This window comes from Dermochelys coriacea, chromosome 20 (genome assembly GCF_009764565.3).
Source record: "Dermochelys coriacea isolate rDerCor1 chromosome 20, rDerCor1.pri.v4, whole genome shotgun sequence".
NCBI lineage: Eukaryota > Metazoa > Chordata > Testudines > Dermochelyidae > Dermochelys > Dermochelys coriacea.
The window spans coordinates 15,938,605-15,958,573 of NC_050087.2; the positions used below are offsets into that span (position 1 = coordinate 15,938,605).

Below are 19,969 nucleotides of genomic sequence, written 5' to 3' on the forward strand. Positions count from 1 at the left end.
TGTGGGTACAGGGCAAGTTTGGATGGGCAAGGCTTGGAGGCCAGAGTGTGGGGAGTAGAGCAGCTGGGGGGTGGCTCAGCAGCGCTGTGTCGGGATGACTCACTCTCCCGTCGGGCCTTTGAAAAGGTCTAAAAATAAATCCCTGAAGGACCAAAATAGCTGAGTTTTCTCCCTGGCTTCCTGTCCCCAGGCGCAGAAGAAGGCTACACATGAGGAATGGTTTCAGCCCGTGCTCTCCCCGACAGGACGGCCCCTGGGGTGGGGCATGGCAGCTGCTTCTACAGGGATTCCTCGCCTGGCCACAAGATGCAGCAGCCTCTGGGGTGGGGGATGGGGGCTATTTATACAAGGCTCTCAAGGGGGGCACAATGGCTGGAATTTGGCTAGATTAATCCTCTCCTTACGGAAGGTGCCATGGAAGCTTTGATGGCCAGAATTTGTCAGGTTATGTCACTCTGGTACATTGGGGTCCGCACTGACTGGGAGGGGAGAGCTCTCCCTACTGAGAGCCCCCCCAGCTCTGGGAGGGGAGCAGGGTCTCGTGGCTAGAAGGCTGGGAGCCAGGACTACCGAGTTCAGGGCCTACACCTCCACAGTCAAGGGGCATTACCAGGAGCGGCGGGGGGGGGGGGGGTAGTGAGAATCCAGCAGGGACCCATTCAAAGTGGAACAGCCACCCCCAGCGAGGAGCTGGGGTGGCCAGGGATGGGGCGGCAGAGGGGCTGTGGGTCAGGCTTGAGGGCATTAGCTGAGCTGCGGTGTTGGGGAGCTCAGGGGGTATATGCAGAGCTGCAGCCTTGTCCAGCCAGGCAGCCCCTCTCCCCTTGCCCCAGAGTGCTCAGCAGAGTCGAGGTGCGGCAGGGGCTGATGGCGGGGGGACAACGCAGCCTAGCTCAGGCATGCCAGGGAGAGGCAGCCGTGGCGCAGCCCAGAGCCTGGCAGAAGCTGGCAGCAGCCATGGGCCTCCTGCAGCAGATGGGATGGCTGGAGGACAAACAGCTACTTCGGGGGGATGGGGGCGGGGTGGTGGCGAAGGGCCCTCCCTGGTTCTGAATCTCCTGTGCCAGCCAGCTCCCCGATCCTCCCCCCAGCTCATTTTGGAAAGGGGACGGGCTCTGTTGGATTCCCCAGCCCCTGGAGTTAATCACTTTGTAGCTGGTGGGGAAAAGCAGCCTCCTGATGTTCTGTTCCCCCTGTCGATAGGGAAAGAGTCAAGTGGAAGAGTGGGGCTGGCACAAGGGGACATAGGGGGAGCTGCTGGCTGCTTGGCAATCCGTCAGCAACAGGATTTGCTGGCTACTGCCAGCTGCAGCCGTTTGCAGGGAGAGCCATGCGCTGTGGCAGCCTAGGGCCTTGCTAGGGTGGGCTGTGGCGAGCTCGTGCAGACATGGGGGGCACAGCACAGGTGGGCACAGCCGTGCCCTCCAACCCTCCCTCAGAGGCTGGGCTTCCTGAAATCAGATGGAGCCTGGATGGCCAGCTGCTTAGGAATTAGCCTGCCCGCCATGCTGCCAGAGCTGGGGTGAGAACCCAGGAGTCCGGGTGCCCCCTCCGCCATTCCCTCCCTCCCTCTGATATTAGCTCTGAGTCCCAAATGCCACTGATTTTTTCACAGTTTGCTAGATCCCAAAGCCAGAGAGGCCTGTTCTGGGTGGCTGGTCCAGCCTCCTGCACCTCCGCCTGGGGCCTATCACTGCTGGCTGAGCTAGACAGACGAGACACTTGTCCCTGCGTCCCTTACGCCACCGCCTCTGTGGCTAAGGCCCCTCCCTGTGTAAACCCAGGACCATATTTCTGCTCTGAATTGGTCCATTTCACACACCCCTTGCTGTGGGACCCCGCGCTGCCTTTGGCTGCTGGCCTGAGGAGCCCTTAACCCCGCTCCCTGTCACTGCTGCACCTTCATCCACTGACCCAGGGCCCCTCACAGAAGCTGCGTCAGTTTCCCTGAAGGGGTTTTGCTGGAGCCCGGCACCAGTCCCGGAGCAGGACCCCACTGGGCCAGGCGCCGCAGACCTCCCAGGTTTCGCAGGCTTGTCCCGCTTTGACCCCAAAATGCCTTGTCCCGGCTGACGGGCAGTTCACTGAGGGCCCCCAGACCCAGCAGGGGGTCACAATGCCAGTCCAATGTAGCCTGTCTGCCCCTCCATCTCCATTGGGGTGGATGGGCCAAGCCTGAGTAACACCCGCTGTAACTACTCGAAGGGTTGGGAGGTCCGGTGCTGAGCAGACACACCCAAGGGATGGCATCACCCAAGAGCCTTCTGATCGGTGCTCGGGGGGGCGGGGGACAGGCAGACAGACACAAGGAAACCAGGAGCCAATTCTGAGCCTTGTCTGCCTGCCCATGCCCACTTGTTTTGTGGGATCACAGAAGAGGAGAGCTTTGAGGAGGGATCAAAAGGGCAATGAGATGGCTTTGCCAAGGTACCCAGGGTGCCCTCCTGAGAAGGTGCCTAACTCCCCTAGGCTGCCCTTTAAGAGCCTTTGTTATTTCAAAGCACTTCACAGTTCCGCTTTCAATGCCAGCGAGATAAAATAAACCCCTCCCCTAAAGCCCACTTCATTTCGGCAGACACAGCTAGAGCAGAGCTACTGGCCAAAAGTAGTTACAGGATCAAGGAACAGGCTGGGCTGTGAATTGTTCCTTCCGTTAACAGCAAAACACCCCTGCATTCACTGCTGCTGTTGTAATTTATTCTACAGTTACACCCTGAGACCAGGGCTCCATGGGGCCAGGTGTTGCACAGACACCGGGAGGGACCGTCCCAAAGAGTTTCTAGTCAGAATTGATGGAGGGTAGGAGAGGAAACAGAGGCAAAGGGAAGGGACTTGTCCGTCACCCAGCAGGTCAGTGGTACAACTGGGAATAGAACCCAGGAGTCCTGGCTCCCAGGTCCACCCCCCTGCTCTAACCACTAGACCCCACTCCCCTCCCAGAGCTGGAGAGAGAACCCAGAAGTCCTGGCTCCATAGGGAGTGGCTTCGCCACTGGTTTGGTGCCACGTTTTTGTACCAAATGAAATCCTAGTTTGACCAAAGGGCAGGAATATTCTCTGTATTCTGTTCTATCTGCATTGCACTTAACCCTGGAGAATCTAATAGCTCTCTACAAATGGGTATTAATTATACACCCCGTCCTCCACCTGCCCTGGGACTATTTTTCTCCCCCCATTTCAGAGATGAGGAAACTGAGGCACAAATCGGGGCAGAGATTTGTCTGCAAAATGAGTCAGTGACAGAGCAAGGAGGGGAACCCAGGAGTCCTGACTCCCACTCCGCATTGCTCCCCCGCCAACCACCTCCTGTTTTTGGGGTCTTTCTCTCCTCCTTTTGCAGATCTGTCCTTCCCTCGCAGTCTGGTGGCAGGGTGGTCACCCTCCCCCACCTGCACCTCCACCGCCAGCAGTGGGTTGGGGGAGGCGCTGGCACCAAGGGGCTGGCAAAGCAGTCAAGCAAGGGCAGACTGGGTCTGAGCTGCTGGCATTCAGTCTCTCACATCTCTGTGAGCTGCATTAAAGAGATGGAGGCAAGTGCCCCTCTGGACAATAAAATGCACCCCCTCCCCTCGCCCCAATCCATGCCCTCCCCTCCCCCGCCTCCCCATCACTGCCACCCCCTCTAATCCGGTACCAGAGTTCCCATCGCTGGGAGAAAACAGATGCCACCTCCTATTCATGGAGCTGGTATACAGCACAACAATAAGCCGCCCCGGAGGCCATGCCAACCGAGGGGGGCACCCCATTGAGCACAGCTCTCCCGCCCAGCCCAGTCACTGCTTGGCAGCCGGAATCTGTGCCAGCCTGCGCCAACCCAGAGGAAGGGGGAGGAAGGGATGCTGCCCCTTTAAGGGGAGTGCCCTCCCTGGGGGGCAGACGGTTGCCCGCGTCGGCGGCTTGGATCTCCGCATGCCCCTCGGGCGTAACCATGGCACCTTCTTGGCACACACTGCCCCTGCGAGACGGAGCCGGCGTTGCCATGGCACTGGTAGCGCCTCCTCAATCGGGGCTTTGTTCAGAGGCTCTTACCCCTCGGAACCTCCCGCGAGGGGATGGCATCCGGGACACAAGGGACATCGGGGAGCAGACCCCCCCATCCCTGCAGGAGATCATCTCTCCTGGCCCCCAGAACAGATCAACCCCCGCGGCCGCTCCTTGGGGTGGCTCCCGTGCCCCTACAGCCCCCCCTGTTACCTCCTAGGAACAGATCACCCTCCACCACAATCCCCCTCAAGCGGATCACCCCACCTCCATGGGCTCTCCACAATTCCCCACGTCTCCCCCTCAACTACCCTGAGAGCTGACTGAGCCCCCTTCTTCCCCAACTACCCCCATTGGAGCCGATCTACTTCACAGCGCCCCTCAGAAGCAAATCTCTGGGCCCAGCCCCCACAAAATACACCCCTCAGGAGCAGGCTGTTGCCTCCAGTCCCTCCCATTATCCCACTGGGGAGCACCTCGCTAGAACCAGCGCAGCCAGGGGAGAGCACCCCCTGCCGAGCCCCCCCCGCCCCGCTCCCTGCTGCACAGCACCCCCTAGCGCCGCCCTGGGGCCAGTCCTACCTGCCAGGGGAGAGCGCCCCCTGCTGAGCCCACCCCCCAGGGTTCTGGCTTTTCGTTGCAAGTGTCCCACCCAAGGTCTGAGCAGTCCCAGCCCTGCTGAGCTGCTGATGCCACGGGCCTCGCACTGCGGGGCAGGGAAGATCTCAAGCCTCGCTAGTTAGTCTGGAAGTGGAGAGCACCAACAGCTTCAGCTGGTGAGTCACCTGCTCGACCTGTCATACGCCCTGGCCCTAAGGGGCACCACGTGCCCAGGCCAGACTGATCCAGCTGCTCCTATGATCCCGGCCTCTTGCTTTTCCTCCTGGGACGGTTCTGGGTTTAAAGGGCCCTAAGCATTGGTCCTCCCTCGTGGGCCACAGGGCTGGTTTCTCTGCAGGTGCTGCTCCATCCTGCCTCCACGTGAAATGAAGTTCAGTCTCTCCTGCAGTGACCTATTCTGGCCACAGCGCTCGGCTCCCTGCCCGCCCCCCCCCCCGCCCCCGTGGGCTGGTCTTGGAAGTTTCTGCTGCCCCAAACAAGGTCTCAGCTGCAACCGTGCCCCCAACTGGCCAAGAGAGCCACAAAAATGGCTCCCACTGTCACCAATAACAATAACCAATAACTCCGCCACCTATCAAGGAGACCCAGACAGGCCCTGCCTTGACCCAGCAAGGTCCTGGGGGGGGGGGTGCTGCACTGCAGGGAGAACTGACACAGGAGGTGGCGCTCTCCCCTCACAGTCAGTGCTGACCCTAATGCCCCAGCGGGGGGGCACTGAGCTGCAGGAAATGGTGCGGATGGCTCAATAAGGGGTACCGTTCCCCTCTCAATCACTCACGACCCTCACACGCTAACTCTTTCCCTTCCTGCACGTGCACTGCAAAGGTGATACAATTTTTAAGTACACAAATACTTTTCCTCGAACCCCGCCGCGCAGCACCACACAATTCCGCCGACAACCTTTGAGGCACATGTTGAGTCTCGTAGTTTTTTTAAAAACTGTTTGGCCAGCTTTTGTAGGCAAGAATGAAAGAAAGGACTGCAAGACACTACACGTATGTACCCGAGACTGCGGGAAAGAGATGGCCTGATACGATCTTGCCGAATGTAATTAAAGACTGTATCAAAAGAATTCATAGGCACAAAAGGGGCAGAGTTAAGGCTGTAATGTTTTCTTCACTACGTTTTTTGATGGAATTTCCCAGGTTTTATTATGAGGAAAAAAATGGGGGGGGGGGAAATCAAGTTTCTTCTCCTACAATTTTCAAGTTCTTCAGGCTTGCATAAAAACACCGATATTAAGTTATGATATAATTTATATATTATCTACATATAGAACCTGGCTTATTATTTATTAGAAGTATTCCAGTAGCACAGCAGTTCTCAAACTGTGGATCATGACCATCCCAGCCCCATTTTAATGGGGTCACCAGGGCTGGCATTGGATTTGCTGGGGCCCAGGGCCAAAGCCTGAGCCCCACCACCCTGGGTAGCGGGGCTCAGGCTTCAGCTTCAGCCCTGGTGGTGGGGTTCAGGTTACAAGCCCCCTGCCCAAGGCTGAAGCCTTTAGGCTTCAGCTTTAGCCCCCCTAACCAGGGCAGCGGGGCTCAGGCTTCAGCTTTGGCCCCCCGTGATGGGGAGCAATGGGGCTCAGGGGGCTCAGGCTTCAGTCCCCCTGTGGTAATGTAGTAATTTTTGTTGTCAGAAGGGGGTCGCGGTGCAATGACATTTGAAAATCAGTGCAGCAGCACATAATACATTCCCGTGGCAATCTTTATCAGTAGATCTCAGAGCATTTTACGTGTCATTATCTCCACTGCAGATGGGGAAACTGAGGCACTTCACCTCTCTGTGCCTCAACCAAGATCACCCAGCAGCAGCACTAGGAACAAAATCCTGGTCTTCAGAGACCCAATCCAGTGCTCTGCCCATTAGACTCCCCTGCCTCCACCCAAGATTAGGACCCCCTTGTGCCAGGTGTGGCACAGACAGAGAGAGAGAGAGAGAGAGACAATCCCTGCCCTGCATGGCTTACAACCAAAATACAACAGCTGTGGGACAGGGCAGAGAACATACAGGCAGAGAGCGAGTGGAGCAACAGGTTGCAAACATCAGGCAAGGGGGTAGGGCAGAAGAGGTGGCAGAAGGAAGGCACCATGCCAAGGTATCAGATGTCGGGGCTATGCAGAACATCTGCCCCTGAAGCAGGGCTCAGTGGGGTGGAGTCTGTGGACTGTTTTATTGACACACACCAGTCCTGGAGCAGAGGTGCTCTCAAACAGCATGCAGGCCATTTCTTCCCAGGGACCTCAGCCCAACCCCAGTGCCTGGTTCCCAGGAACCAATTCCACTCAGAGCCCAAGGTGGAGAGCAAACATTCCTGCTGCATCCTCTACCCATCCTAGGGCCACCAGCTTGGCTGACAGCCTGGGGATTGAACCTGGAGCCTCACAGCTAAAAGCAGGAGCTGCTACAGCTTGAGCTGAAGAGCCAGGCCCCCATGGCTGGGGCTGGACAAACTCATTGCTAACTCTGGGCAGGAAGTGGTGTTTCCATTTGGCAGGAAATGACATGGCTTTTTAAGTTTTTCCCATTCCAAAACAGAGCGGTCGTAGGGCAAGCTGCCTCCTGCATAACCCCTTGTGGCCTGAGGATGGCCTAGCAAGTAACCTTTGCCTCAGTTCCCCCTCTTGGTTCTGCAAGAACTCACAAAAACCTCATGTCCAGAAACAATACACCTGCTTGGGGTATAAACTCACAAATAACACCTCTTCTGGCCCAGTCTCAGACTAGGCCCAACTCTTCCCTGAGATCTGTCTTTTCATAGTTCCCTTCTTTCACCCTACTCCCAAGATGGTCACAGCCCCTTCTCCCTGGGGGTCTGAATTCCTGCTCTCTCAGCACTTCTTACCTAGAATTACCACATCTCAGGTTTCTCTGCTGGCATCTACTGATGTCCAGCAACCTCCACATCCCACCTGATCTCCACCCACTCTGCAGCTGCCTGCTGCTCTTTATAATGGAATCAGCTGACCCCCTGCTCAGCTGTGCCAGCTAAGTAACTAGGGTTGGCCAGAGGCCTCTTGCCCTTAAACATTTTGGTTTTGGGGAGATTCCCCCAAAACAAATTTTCTTCACATTTGACACGCTTTTCTAAACGATTCAATTTTGACCAAAATTTGTTGTTGAAAAAACATTTTGATGAGAATTTTCCAAGCAGCTCTATACATGGCCTCTGCAAATCTGGGCCCTGTAACCCACCCTGACCAGCAAGTCAGGCTTGCAAAACCTCAGGCTAACATCACCATGCAGCAATTCTCCCAAGGCTAAAAATTTGCTCGCACACTGCCAAAAAAGACCATGCAACAGCCCCACCTGGTGGCGTTTGCCATCACAGCGGTGCGCTGGTGAGGAATTTTCCAAGTGCTTTGCTTTTGTATGCATGAGGCCATTCCAGTGTCAGGAGCTGCTGACCCCAGCCAGCACAAAAGTCATGCCAAGCCTAGGCTAAGGGACACGTATGATCTTTACACGTAAGATCTTTATTGCTCCATTTGGGTTGTTTTTTTTTAAATGGCCCTTATTTGGCCTGGCTGGCTCACAAAGCACAGTGTTACAGGAAGAGTGCTCGCTCTCGCTCGCTGTAATCAGAGAGGTAATTCTGTTTTTCCTGGCAGCAGCCAGGCCCCGAGACTGCTGTGCGCGATGTATGGAACAGATTCTTTATTCGGAGCCCTGCCAAAGTGACCATCTGCTTCAAGCTTCCCCACCCCCATTCCTACCCCCTCCCCTTCTCCCTCTGATCTGTGGCTGTTTGCTGAGCCGTCTCCCTCCGTGTGTGTGTGTGTGCGCGCACATGGGTAAGGCTGGCGTGCCTCCCACTCCATTCCCTCAGGTTGTCCATCAAGCCTGGTGGATCTTCAGCTGGAGGCCCAGGGCACAAAGGAGATACCTGACCTGTGCTGGCCAGCAGCAGCACAGAGAGCTCCAAGTCTCTGGGTTGACATGAGGAAGAATCTCTCTCTTTCTTTCTTTACAAACATACCCTGATCTCCTTTCTGCTACAGCCCCTTCCACAGGAGTGTCTCTCAAAACGTGGTCAACATCAAGCAGTATAGAACCCAGGAGTCCTGACTACGGCCTAACCGCTAGCCACCACAGCCTGCCCGGAGCTGGGAGTCCAGACTACACTCTAACCATTAGACACCACAGCCTTCCTGGAGCTGGGAATAGAACCCAAGAGTCCTGACTCCCAGCCCCCCTGTTGTACCCACTAGACCCCATTCTTCCACAGAGGTGGGAACAGAACCAAATGTGCCCCAGATCCCCTCCTCCAATGCAGTGGCAAACTTCCCCTCTTTGGTGACTCCAGCACAGTCACAAGTTCTGATTGAAACGAAGGCCCAATCGTCTCCTTCAAACGAGAGCATGGAGATCTCCTTGTTTCTTGTTCATTTGGCCTACTGGGTCCTTTGCAGGGGAAATCCCTCGGGGGGGAGCTGGCAGGGTGCCTCTAGCCAGCTTAACATGCAACTACCACGTGCTGGGAAACATGGAGAATCTGAGGCAGGAAACGTGGGTTTTTTCCCCTTCCTCCCCTGTCCTTCATTATAGCCAGGACGTACAATCCTCGGGTCCCTTGGACGCCACAGGAGTCCAGACTGTCTCTTGGCCAGCTGTACAATGCCCAGCACAGTGGGGTCCTGGTCCATGGTTCGGGCTCCTGGGGGATACTGTAATAAACCTAACAAATAATGTACAGCACCCAGCACAATAGGGTTCTGGCCCATTATTTGGGCTCCTGGCCACACCCATAATACACCTAATAAATATCACCACCTAGCTCTAATCTAGCACTTCTCATCCGTAGATCTCAAAGGTGCTTTACAAAGCAGAGGGGCAGAATCATTCTCCCCATTATACAGATAGGGAAACTGAGGCACAGAGAGGAGAAGTGACTTACCCAAGGCCATGCCTCTGGCCAGTGGCAGGAATAGAACCCAGGTTCCAGTCTATTGCTCTATCCACTGGGCCATGCAGCCTCTCCAAAGAGACGACTGCCTCCACTGAAAGGCCCGATATACTGAAGAGCAGCTGAAGCCATGCACTAAGAGCCATACTAAAAGGGAGTACCTGCCGCACTGTAATCCAGTGGTTCTCCACCCGTGGCCCAATTAGCACACAGCTGCGGCCCATGTGACATCCTCAGTGCCATACAGGTACATAGTGTGTGGATGTGACCCACATAACACACAAAGCTGCTTGTGCGGCCCACAACGGTAACTAGGTTGTGAACTACTGCTCTATCTCTGCTAGCCACGACTCGTCCATCTGTCCTGAAATGCAGCCATTGCTGGGGCAAGCTGGCTAACAGCACACAGCAACAGTGGGAAGGAGAGTCCTGTACCTGAAACAGCCTGCAGGCGGGCGGATGGGGAAGGCCTGTCATTACTGAGCCGGATAGTTGGCTGGAATGTCAGGATTCACACGCCTATTCTTGCTGTAAAGTGCCAGAGGGTTATTGCCAGACAGGGCCTGGGATTTCCATCTTGTCTGAGAGATGGCAAATCCCGCAGTACAGGGCCCCCTAGTGCCACGCTGGGTCAGCACTGACTGCGAGGGGAGAGCGCCCCCTACTGAGTCACCCACCCTGCTTCCTTCAGCACAGCACCCCCTAGTGCCACGCTGGGTCAGCACTGACTGTGAGGGGAGAGCGCCACCCACCCCAGCGGTTTAATGCAAAGCAGAAGGAGATTGGTAATGAATACTGGCTACATTTTCAAGCTACATGGAAATTTTAGCCTCCACTGAGCATTTGGGAGTTCAGTTTTTCCTGATGGTAAATGCTCTAGTAGATAAATAGACAGACAGACAGACAGACAGACAGACGGGGCATATGCGGATAGCTAGATCAATCCATCCATCTCCACTTTAGCTGCAAACACCCCCTCCAATTGGCCATCAGACATTCCAAAGGGACTGAGCATCAGCATGGGTCCCCCTCTGTTCACCAACCATCATCAAGATACGTGGTCTGTTACACCGAGCCAAGGCCTGTTGCTGGTCTGTGGGGGAGGGAAGGAAAGGCTGATGCTAAGAGTGGGGGAGAATGGTGGAAGCAACAGGAGGATGGGACATACAACACGCAGTCACTGTCCAATATCTAGAGGCAGCCTGGGGCAATGAGGTCTCCTGGGGCCTCCAGACTCCCAGGGGAGAGAGAGCATATTGAAAGCAACACAAACAATCTAAAGTGGGTCACTGATCCAGGGCATTTGGGGCTGCCAAGGGGCTTGGGGGTAGGGGGCTGGGGAGTGAAGTGCGTGCGTATACGTGTACGTGTGTGTATGTGGATGTGGCTGTTGTGTGTGTGGTGTATGTATGTGTGTGTAGGGGATGTATACACATATGTGGATGTAGTGGATGTGTAGCTCTATATGTGTATATGTATGCAGCTGTAGTGCATGTGTGATGTGTGTGTGTGCATGTGTTTGGTGTATGTACATGCGTTTGTATACATGTATGTGTATGGTGTGTGCATATGTGTATATGTATGTACATGTGTTTGTATATATGTATGCATATGGTGTGTGCATCTGTGTATAGGTATGCATGTGTGTATACATGTATGTAAATGGCATGTGCATATGTGTATATGTATGTGTGTGTATACATGTATGTGTATGGTGTGTACATATGTGTATGTGGCTACAGCGTGGGGTGTACGGCTGGGGGGGTGTATACACATATTTGGGGTGGCGGGCGTGTTCATGGCTGTAATGTGTACGTGGTGTATGTTTAGGTATGGGGTGTATGCATGTAGGTGGGTGTATATGTATGTGTGTTTATGTATGCGTCTACTGTGGGGGGGTGTAGTGTGTGCATACATACATGTATGTGGTTATGGTGGGTGTTAACAAACCCGTGTGTAGTATAAGTGTGTAGAGGGCGTAGCGTGTGGGGTGTTTGTATGTACACGTATGCATATGCAGATCTATATGCGTGCGTGTGGGGTGTTTATGCAAGGAGACCGTCAACCTGCTGAACGCATTCTGCTCAGTGGCAGCAGAGAACTGCCAGCGCTGGGAGCTAGTCTTAAGTAACGTCCATATGCCTCCAGTTATCCCAGAGATGGATCTGCTTTTTCTCCCCAGACCCAGCACACAAGAAGAGGAGGTAGGGGAAAAAAAAACAACAATCCAAACCCTCTCTCCAGATGGTCAGAGCCGGCTGTATTTGCACTACAAGTCTCAGAGCCAACAGATGTGCCAGGACGCCATATTGCGAACACAGATGTAGGAGTCAAGTGCTGTGTGAAGATGCTACATCTTCTTTGGGAAATGAATTCAAAAACACACACACGGCTACACAACCAGCCACGCCGGCCTCCGAGGGAAGCGAGCGGCAGCATTTGCATGGCGTGGGGGGGCTGAAAAGTCCTCTTCATCACACCCCCACACAGCCACCCATTCCCCCTCCCTCCCCACAGCCTCCTCTGCAGCTGACAACCGTTTCAGGGCATTTTGGATGCTGTCCACTCAGGATCTGCAAAGGCAATTAACCGCGTGAAGAGCAGTGGAGGGTTTTTTTTTTGCACACAGCACCAATCTTCTCTCTTTCTAGCCTTCCCGTTCCCAAGCCCACTCAATGAAAGTGAAACACCAGGATGAGCCACGGGCGACCCATTTAATCTGTTCATCACGTTCAGCGTCGCTCTCATCTTAGACTTTGGTTAGATCATAGGCTAATAGAGATCAAACACCAGGCTAGGAATCAAGACACATGGGTCTCTTCCCAGCTCTGCCACTGGCCTGCTGGGTGACCTTGGTCAAGTCACTTAACCGATCTGTGCCTCAGTTTCCCCCTCATCTCTCTTTGTCTGTCTTGCTTATTTTTATTATGAGCTCTTAGGGGCAGGGGCAGCACTCAGTATGACCAGGTTCTGCTCTTTGATTGGAACTTTTACATACTACTGAAAAAGTAATTACTAATAAAAATATTGTATATTTTATAGCATAAAATATACCTGAATGGCTCCTACCTGAGGTCTCCAAGGAATCTTTCATCTTGAAGAATGGATCCAGCAGTCAGCTAGATCACCGTTGCTTCACTCAGCTCCGAAATGCAGCCACCTCTGGGGTGGTACACGACAGACAGCATGGAACAACACCAAGAAACAATTCAGGATGCGAGGCGAAGAAGGGGATGGCATGCACCTGAAACAGCACAGTTGGCGAAATCAACATATGTTCAGAACACTGGGGCTGACGCCGACGCCAGGCTCTGTAAGGCCCCCCCAAGACTGATTTTATTTCTCATCAGAAAAGCAGTAACACCAGCAGCACAGCTCCCCCTAGCGCTACAATGGGGCATTGGGACCAGCACTGACTGCAAGCGAGGAGAGCCCCTCCTATGGAGCCCCCGGCTCCATTCCCTCCACCCCTTTGTGACATTTTGCGGCACTGTGGTCAGTACTGACAGCAAGAGGAGTGCGCTCTGAGCCCTCCACCCCACTCCCTGAAGTACAGCACCTACTAGCTTGCATTGGGCCCAGCACTGACTGCCAGGGGAAAGTGCCCCTTACTGAGTCCCCCCCCACCCCACTCACTGTGATGGGTGCTGCACAGACCCCAAACAACACTGAGGATCCCGTTGTACCAGGTGCTGCCCAGACTCTGATCAAGACTGGGGCCCGCATTGTGCGAGGGGCTGCACAGACAGTCCCTGCCCCCCAGTGGCTCACAGTCTAAACAGACAAAGGTTGGGAGGGGAAACCGAGGCACAAAGCAGTGCCGTGATTTGCCTAAAGTCACCCAGCAGGCCAGTGAAGAGTCAGGACTAGAAGCCAGGTTCTCCTGAGTGCTAGTCCATGGCCTAAATGACTAGACCAGACAAGTGGACCATTAGAACCACCATTCTTATCCTTCCCCTGTACTCACCTTGAATAGCCCCTTACTCAGAGAAGAACCAGATTGAGCCCGATTCACCAGGCTGCTCCACCCAGGCGAAATGGGGTTGGCAGAACAGACACTCACTCCCATACATTTCAGAGGGCTGGGATCTGGGCCTGGAGAATTACGGGACAAGAGCAAAAAGTACACGGGTAGGGACAGGGAAACCGACAAAGAGAAGACACAGGACACAGACAAAGAACAGACACAGGAGAAAAGAAAAGATGTCACCTTTTCAAGTGAACAGGCCCAGATCCATAGACAGGGTCCCAATGTCCCTAGAAAAGTTATGGTCCAGTTCTGAAACTTGGGGCTATCTACTAACTCTGTAGTGGACCCACACAAGAATGTGGGAATCAAAGCCTGGGGGAAGTTCTGACCCGATTGTGAAAGCTGGGGCCAGGCTCCTATCAGAATGGCCAAGTTGCATTCTATCTCTTTAAAAAACTTTTGAAGAAACTCTAAAACCCATCAAAGTTCCAGTCGAGACGTTAGCCAAGAAAAACGTTACATCTTAGCCATTCCCTGTGTTCCAATGTATATTATATAGAGGATATAAAATGAACCCTGAATCAAAAATAAACCCCAGCCCGGGGTGTGTTTTCTACAACTGCAGACTTTTGGAAGCAATTTGCAAAAATGTGCCTTTAAAAAAAAATTGGCAAAACTTAAGAACAAAGAGAGAGAAAGGTTGAGAGGGAAAAAATGGCAGCGGTGGGGGAAATACAGAGAGATCGGATTGTAAGGGGGGGCCATGACACGGCCTGAGATTTATGGAGTGTGATATGAGCTGGGAAAAGAGAAGGCTTTTGGAATGGCTGGGTTTGAATTTGGGAGCTGGGCTGGAAAGCCACAATTAGTTCCCTTCGATGCTTCGCCTCCATTAAAAGACACCGAGAGATCTCGTAAATATCGCCTGAGGCAAGGCTGGAGGGAAGTCAAAGTTCAGCCGATCTGAGCAGATTCACCCCAAAAATGACCCCCCAGGCGGGGAGGCGACATGCAGCAAACGCTTTGTGGAGGAAGTTTGAGTTCAGGCAGGTTTTCGCAGCGGGAGCTGGCCTAGCTGAAGCTGCGGTGGGGTTTTTTTGGAAGGCGTCTTGGCCGACACGCAGCACCGGGGCCTGGGAGGGGGGAGAGAGAAGCTGGGAAGAAAAGTGTGTTTCCACTTTGGGGTCGGTTTAAGACTTTCACTGCAGCGCAGGGCTGGGAGCGAGAGGTCGACAGGGGGCAGGAGCAGCTGCAGCCTATAGGATACCCATACTGAGGCAGGGGACAATCGCACTGGGGGATGCCCTGCCGCCAAGGGCCAAGCTCAGCTCCCACTGTCATAGGGCAGCTGTGGAGACAGACCCACCTGCATCATGCAGGCAGGCTCTGGGCTGCACAGTGGGTCTGGGGTCATGCACCTCCCACAGCAGCCTGAGGTTTACTCTTCAGTCCCATTGTATAGATGGGGAAACCGAGTGACACGAGAGTCAAGAGGGATGAAGAGCCAATCAGATTACTCTGATTGCTAGGCTTCACCCCCTTGCGGAGCAAGAAATAGAACTCAGGAGTTCTGACTCCCAGCCCCCCCTTCACTCTAACCCCTAGACTTCACTCCCCACACAGAGCTGGGGATAGAACCCAGGAGTCCTGGCTCCCAGCCCTATACCTTTAGACCAGGAGTGGGCAAACTCCCAGCCCTTCAGATGTTTTAATCTGGCACTCGAGCTCCCACCAGGGAGCAGGGTCCAGGGCTTGCCCCATTCCACGTGTGCCGTGGCTCCACACAGCTCCCAGAAGCAGCGGCATGTTCCCTCTCTGGCTCCTACGTGTCGAGGCAGCCAGGGGGCTCTATATGCTGCTCCGCCCCAAGCACTGGCTCTGCAGCTCCCATTGGCCAGGAACTGCAGCCAGTGGGAGCTGCAGAGATGGTGCCTGCGGAAGGGGCAGCGTTCAGAGCCGCCTGGCCGCACCTCTTCATAGGAGCCGGAGGGGGGACATGCTGCTGCTTCCAGGAGCTGCTTAAGGTAAGCGCTACCTGGAGCCTGCACCCCTTACCCCCTCCTGCACCCCAACCCCCTGCCCTAGTCCTGACCCCCTCCTGTCCTCTGAGCCCCTTAGTCCCAGCCCAGAGCACTGTCTTGCACCCCGGCCCCTCATCCCCAGTCCCACTCCAGAGCCCGTACCCCCAGCTGGAGCCCTCACCCCCCCTGCACCTCAATCCCCACCCCAGTCCAGAGCCCACTCCCACACCCTGAACTCCTCATTTCTGGCCCCACCCCAGAGCCCTCACACTCAAACCCCCAATTTTGTCAGCATTCATGGCCCACCATACAATTTCCATACCCAGATGTGGCCCTCAGGCCAAAAAGTTTGCCCACCCCTGCTCTAGACCCCACCCTTCTCTAGCACTAACCTGTCACTTTAGGGAACTTCTCCCTTCCTATCAGTCATGCAGACAAAATGAAGACACAGAGCTCCATCCCCAGTTACATTTAGGACCCTTCAGGATGCGCTGACGGTGAAAACGGGGACAAAACAGGGGGAAGGCACCCTGAAAATACCTTCTGCATACAGGGGCATCCTGGCTGGAGCGTGAACCCTACATTATCTTTCCCCCAGTGTAAGCAGCAAGGCCAGACAGCCCTGCGCTGTGGCTGTTCTCTGCTCCCCAGGTGCTGTGGGAGTGGGCCAGGGGCTCAGCCAGACAGCCCTGAGCTCTGGCTGTTCTCTGCTCTCCAGGGGCCATGGGGGTGGCTCGGGGGCTTGGCCAGACAGTCTTGCACTGTGGCTGTTCTCTGCTCTCCAGGGGCCATGGGGGTGGGCCAGGGGCTTGGCCAGACAACCCTGCACTGTGGCTGTTCTCTGCTCCCCAGGGGCTGTGGGGGTGGCTCGGGGGCATGGATGGACAGACAGCCCTGAGCTCTGGCTGTTCTCTGCTCCCCAGGGGCCGTGGGAAGCAGAGTCTTAGAACAAGCGGCCCTCGCACTGATCTACCATCAGGCTGTAGATCCAGGGACTGTACTAACACAGGAAGGCTGGCAGGAAGCGAAGTGCATCAGGACCTTCTCATACCTCTGAAGAGTTTGAGCTCGGGTTCAATTCGAGAATGAAGATTTGTGGGGAAAGGAGCAGGTTTCGGATAGGACCTTCCCTGGCCACTCCAAGTGGAGACACCCCAGAAAGCCACTGCTTGAATAGCGGTTAGAGCAAGGGGCTGTAAGTCAGGACCCCTGGGTTTTGTTGCCACTTCCACTGCTGACTCACAGCATGAGCTTGGGTCAGTGTCTGTGCCTCTCCCTGCCTCGGTTTCCCCATCTGTAACACAGGGATGACAATGACAATGGGGCGCTCTGATTTCCACCATGAGCAGCCCTTCGACACCTCAGAAATTGATGATCCCAACTGTCCTGCAGGGTGGGCTCTGGGGATGGCACTAGGAAAGCAGGACCATTGAGCGTCCCTTGCAGTACTTCTAGGGGGTCGCCTGCCTCTTTAAAGTGCGAACCCCAGCATAGCAGGGTTCGTCTCGTGTCTCCCTTGCAGTCAGCCCACAACCTCCTTCCGTGCCTCCTCTCTCGCTCCCGCTCAATTCTTTCTTTAATTAAAACCGGGTTTTTCCCCTGGCTGGCCCAGGAGCGAGGCATGGAACCCATTACGCTGCCTCATTATTGTTCCAAACTTTCCCAAATGGCAGGTTATTAGGAGCAATAATCTTTACTCGGCGCAAAAGTGGAGAGGCAGGGGGATATTAACCCCCTGCCTGACCCAGAAGTATGCCCATTGCGGGTTTGTCTGGGGGTGCATGGAAGCCAGGTCATGTGACCAAATCATGTGCTCTACCCTGGGTCACACGGGTGGGGGTTTAGGGGTCACATCCCTATTGAAGTTTTGCTTTTCAAGCTCTTTATATGTATGGGGGACTGACCCACACCACAGTCAAAGAGGAAAGAAGATCTAATTGAAGTGCTATAACCACTAGACCCCACTCCCCTCCCAGAGCTGGGGACAGAAGAACCTAGGAGTCCTGACTCCTAGTCACCCTTGCTCTAACCACTGAACTCCACTCCCTTCCCAGTGCTGGTATAGAACCCAGGAGTTCTGCATGATTCCCATTCCCCACTGCTCTAATCACTAGACCCCACTTCCCCTGCATCCCCAGGTGACCCTAAAGAGCATGGTCCAGCAGCTGCAGCTGAGATTTTAGAAGGGTGGGATGGGCACAAGAAGCCCAAGTCCAATGAGGTTTCAGGTACCTAACCCCCTTAGTCTGCTTTGAACCCCCTGGAGCCCATCTGTTTCTCCTCATCTCCAAAGAAAGCAGAAACATATCAGCCAAGCGGGGCCAGCGAAGGGTTAAACCACCCAAGTGAGACCTTGGCTCTAAGCCTCGGAGATTTGGCTGGGTTTGAAAAGCCGGGGGGGGGGGGGAAGAGGGGGGCAAAAGCAGCTACTGTCCCAGCCAACGGGGATTTTTTATGCTCCAGCGGGTGAAGAAGTAAAAGGGGACAGAGCCTCCTCCAAGCCTCTCCCACCCCCACCCCAATGCAATCCCAGCCAAAAAAGAGGGTAGGATCTAGGAGCAATATGGTAGGAATCCCCATCATTAGTCTCTTTGGGAGAGACTGGCCTCTAGTGGATGGAACCCACACTGCATATCTTTGTGTCCCAGACCCTGTACAGCTTATAGGGAGAGTCTCCTTTAGCTCGGGGGGGTTACATTACACTGTACCTCAGAATAGCACCCTGGAACCCCCATATTCACCATGGTGACAGGTGTATGTTGTGTTTTGTATAATGCAGGCCTTGTGAGGTATCGTTTTAAAAGTCTTGATCTGGTGAAGCTGAGTACCCTATTGGATTGGCTGTGCGATTGCTGTACGGGGAGTTACAACCTGTTGTTGTATGTGCTACTGAAATATGTTGTGAGGTTGGGAGATACCACAGCTGGCCTTTCAGTCGCAACAAAGGAGCAGCCATCGTTGGCCAGACAGGTGTCGACGGCCCATCAAGAAGAATCCCCTCTCCCAGATGCTCCTTAGAGAGGGCACATAGGCAATGGGGACTGCTTGACCCATGGGGGCTGGCTGACCAATGCAGACTGCCTGACCCCCATGTCAGGGCAAGGATCTTTCTAGCAGCTGGAAGAAAGTATAAAAGAGGGGCAGTGACATCATTGCTTGGCCTCCTCCCTCCCCCCACCCATCTCAACAACTAGAAGATCATCTGGAAGAAAAAGACTTTGAACTAGGGAGATTGGTCCCAGGCTGGAAGGGAATCCAGGCTGTGTATGGAGAACTGTGAGCTGCCTGTAATGTCTGTTGGGGTGAGAGACTGCTTGATTCAAACCTTGCTTAGTCTGATAAAGTTAGATTTCTACAGCGTTTCTATTTTTATTTCTTAGGTAAACAATTTTGATCTCTATGCCTGCTACTTATAATCACTTAAAATCTATCTTTCTCTAGTTAATAAATCTGTTTTATATCTTACCTAGAACAGTGTGTTTTTGGTTGAAGTGCCAGAGGAATCTCAGCTCAGATTACAAAGGCTGGTGCATTTCCTCTTGCCTTTGAAGAAATGGCAAACTAATTAATGAGCTTGCACTGTCTAAGGGATTCTCAAGCAGTGTAAAATGGTATATTTCTGGGGTGCAAGGCTAGGGCTGGGGTGACTGGCTGGTGCCTCTCTCGGTATGATTCATGAGTGGCTCAGGGAGCATTAATGCAATTTCACTGGGAGTGGGGCACCACATGCTGATGGCTGAGTGATCACAGTGCCTGGAGGGGTTTGCTGCTTGTCACTGGCATAGCATTGTGTGAGACAGCCTAGGCTGGAGAGTTAAGGGAGCATAGAGATCCCACAGTTCCAGGTTCTGCCTGGGGATCCCATCACAGGGGCCCTGGGCTTTTGAACAGAAGGGGTCGGGTTCTACTCTGACTGTAACTGTGAAATTCCCAGCTGGCCATGGGATTGCTACAGACTCATTAGTGCTATACTAGAGAGAGGGAAACTGAGGCATGGAGAAGGAAAGTGGCTTGAAGGTTAAGTAGCAGCAAAGCTGGAAGTAGACCCAAGAAGTCTTGGCTCCTACTTTCACCACACACCCTGCTCTAAGCACTAGCCCCTCTTCCCTCCCAGAGCCGGGAATAGAACTCAGGAGTCCTGATTCCCAGTCCACCCTACTCTAACTGCTTCTATGGGCCAAGCTCACTCCACAAGTCAGGGTTTCCTTGGATCCCTATACTGCCCCCACACATGAGCTCCCTGGAGCCACTCTCCTATCCCCCTCTATTTCATCTATTTCCCTGCAACCATCCCACCCACTTCCTCACTCCAGGGGCTCTGTATCCCCTCATCTCCCCCCATGCCAATGATTCTGTGTGCCCCCATTCCCTACCCTCCACACCAGGAGTTCCCATTCTCCCACACCCTATGCCAGGGGCTGTGAGTGTGCCCCCACTTTTCCCCCCTTTCTCCCCTCCCCCGCTG

The 19,969-nt window shown here is 54.2% G+C and overlaps 1 long non-coding RNA gene across 1 annotated transcript in view; it reads right to left on the reverse strand.

The window, feature by feature from the left end:
• Positions 1-19,969, reverse strand: part of LOC122458387 — a 493,263-nt gene that overhangs the window by 454,215 nt on the left and 19,079 nt on the right. The window contains exons 2-3 of the long non-coding RNA XR_006278418.1: positions 12,583-12,757; positions 10,187-10,606 (exon numbers count right to left, since the gene is read on the reverse strand). This is a non-coding gene — a long non-coding RNA (uncharacterized LOC122458387). The remainder of the gene's footprint in view (positions 1-10,186; positions 10,607-12,582; positions 12,758-19,969) is intronic.